General features: G+C 45.3%; 1 non-coding gene across 1 annotated transcript; it reads right to left on the bottom strand.

The window, feature by feature from the left end:
* Positions 1–1,957: 1,957 nt before the first annotated feature.
* trnas-cga lies at positions 1,958–2,039 on the bottom strand. The gene has a single exon. It is a non-coding gene; the product is annotated as a tRNA-Ser (tRNA).
* Between the last annotated feature and the right edge of the window lie 61 nt (positions 2,040–2,100).

Genomic DNA, 2,100 nt, shown 5'->3' with positions numbered 1-2,100 from the left:
GAACTCAAGGCCTTGACTGTTCTCGGATCAAAACCAAAATTGTTGCAAAAGCTCAGCAGGTCTGACAGCATTTGTGAAGAAAAATCAGGGTTAACGTTTCGGGTCCGCTGACCCTTTCTCAGAACTGACTGTTCTAGTCTTATTTCCCAGCACATGGCTCACAGCCTCACCGCCTCACCACAGTTGGCCCTGCAAGTGTAAATCTTAAAACACCGTAACTTCTTTGAAGGTTTGTGCTTGTTCTACCATGACAGGCAGTGAGTTGCCTTTTCCCACCATTGGCAATCTACGTGAAAAGTTTCATTTCTCCCAGCATTGATTCCCATCGCAAACAGAATGGAGGGAGCAAACTGCCTTTGCATTTGTTCTCAGCTTTCATCCGTCGTCAACAGGATTCAAGCCTGCGCAGGAATACCCCAGTAGATTTCAAATCCACCGCCTTAACCACTTTGCCATGACTACTGGGAGAAGTACTGTGCCGTTTATCTTTTCAGGTCGCTTCCGTGGCCAGTCGAGCTGTGGATGGATAAATTATTGCTGGGTTTGTTTGAATCCAATCACTTCGCAGATTTCTAAAGTGCTAAATTTAGTACATGGTGATTCTGGTTGTTTCATCCCAATAGATAAAATAAATGTTCATTTACAAGTGAAAATATAAATTGCAGGAAAAAAAACTCAGCAGATCTGGTAGCATCTGTGGGCAGAGAATTTGAGTCAACGTTTCAGAACTTCTTCAGAACTCTGGTTTCTCCTTTCTGTAGTGCAGTTTCTGTTTTTGTTTCAGATTCCAAGCATTCCCAGCTCTTTATGGTAGCTATTAAAGCAACATCGAAATACGTTTGTGGTCACTCACCGGACAAGACTTACGTTTGGGGAATATGTTCCTGACTGCATTAAAACCCGTAACTGTAGAGTCAAAAGGGAACTGGTAGAGTGAGAACAACACTTGTTCCTTCCTCAGTGGCCTCAAACCGCCAACTTCACATTTCACAGTCGAAAGTGCCAGCCAATTGCACCACCAAAATGGCGAGCTGTTGCAGCAGCCCTTAAAGCGGGCTCGTAGTGAATTCAAACTTCCAACTGCCTCGCTTGGAATGATAATTGTCTTGTATCAGCTGTACTTTTCCAAAATAAAACCTGGGACGTTCATTGAGGAGACAGGGGAACAGTCTGATCCGACCCTCTGCAGACCCATCCATATCACCGGGAACCAGCTCTCCTACAACCGGTCCCGTCCCGCTTCGACCCTTTCTATTTCCGAGTTTTCTCATTGTCCTGGAGCCGAATTGAGATTTGAATTCCTGATGTGCAGGAACGAGAATTCTTTCAATGTCTCAGATCAGTTCATGTCCCGAGAACATCTGAGTCAATGTCCCGGCCTTTTAAATAAGTGGCAGGTGTCTGGAATGTTTGTGCTCAGTCGGAAAGTTCACTCTTTATTCTCCTGTGATTCCAGTTCCCAAAACGTTCCTAAAGATTCACAAAGCTGGAGTCTGGGTTTACTGTTTCGCTTCCTTAATATTTTCTCCACACCAACTGACAATATTTTCCCAAAATCGCTTGCACCATGTCCAGAGATGAGGAAGTCCCGTTTGGTGGACAGAATCCCGAGGCCGGGAATGTTCTCTTTGGAGCAAAACTGGCAATTTCCCGGGGCTGTATGTAATGATGGAGTTGGGTGGGAGTGAGGATGAGCTGGTTGATCGTCGGGAGAAACTGTGCCAATGACAAGGGTCAGTTGCCAGAGGACTGGGATTGAAGATATTTCATGAAAAGCAGCAGTTATGCAGAATAAACACACAGAATACTGCAGAAACTCAACAGGTCCAGCTGTATCGGTGGAAAGAGAAACAGAGCTAAGGTTTTGAGTACAGCAAGATTCTTGTTCAGACCACGTCTTCCCTGAATGTCAACTAACTACCAGACCTGAAAATACATGAGCTGCTTTGGACAGAAACGCAGGCAGCAGGATTCGAACCTGCGTAGGGAAACCCCAATGGATTTCGAATCCATCGCCTTAACCACTCGGCCATGACTGCAGGCCACAGGGACACTGGTAATATTTCTCATGAAATGGTTCTAACAGGAAAGGCGAGTATT

The sequence above is a fragment of the Rhincodon typus genome, unplaced genomic scaffold, assembly GCF_021869965.1.
Source record: "Rhincodon typus isolate 14 unplaced genomic scaffold, sRhiTyp1.1 hic_rhity00003672, whole genome shotgun sequence".
In the NCBI taxonomy this organism is placed as follows: Eukaryota; Metazoa; Chordata; class Chondrichthyes; order Orectolobiformes; family Rhincodontidae; genus Rhincodon; species Rhincodon typus.
The sequence above is the reverse complement of the archived record's forward strand: the minus strand, read 5'-3'. Positions and strand labels throughout refer to the sequence as shown.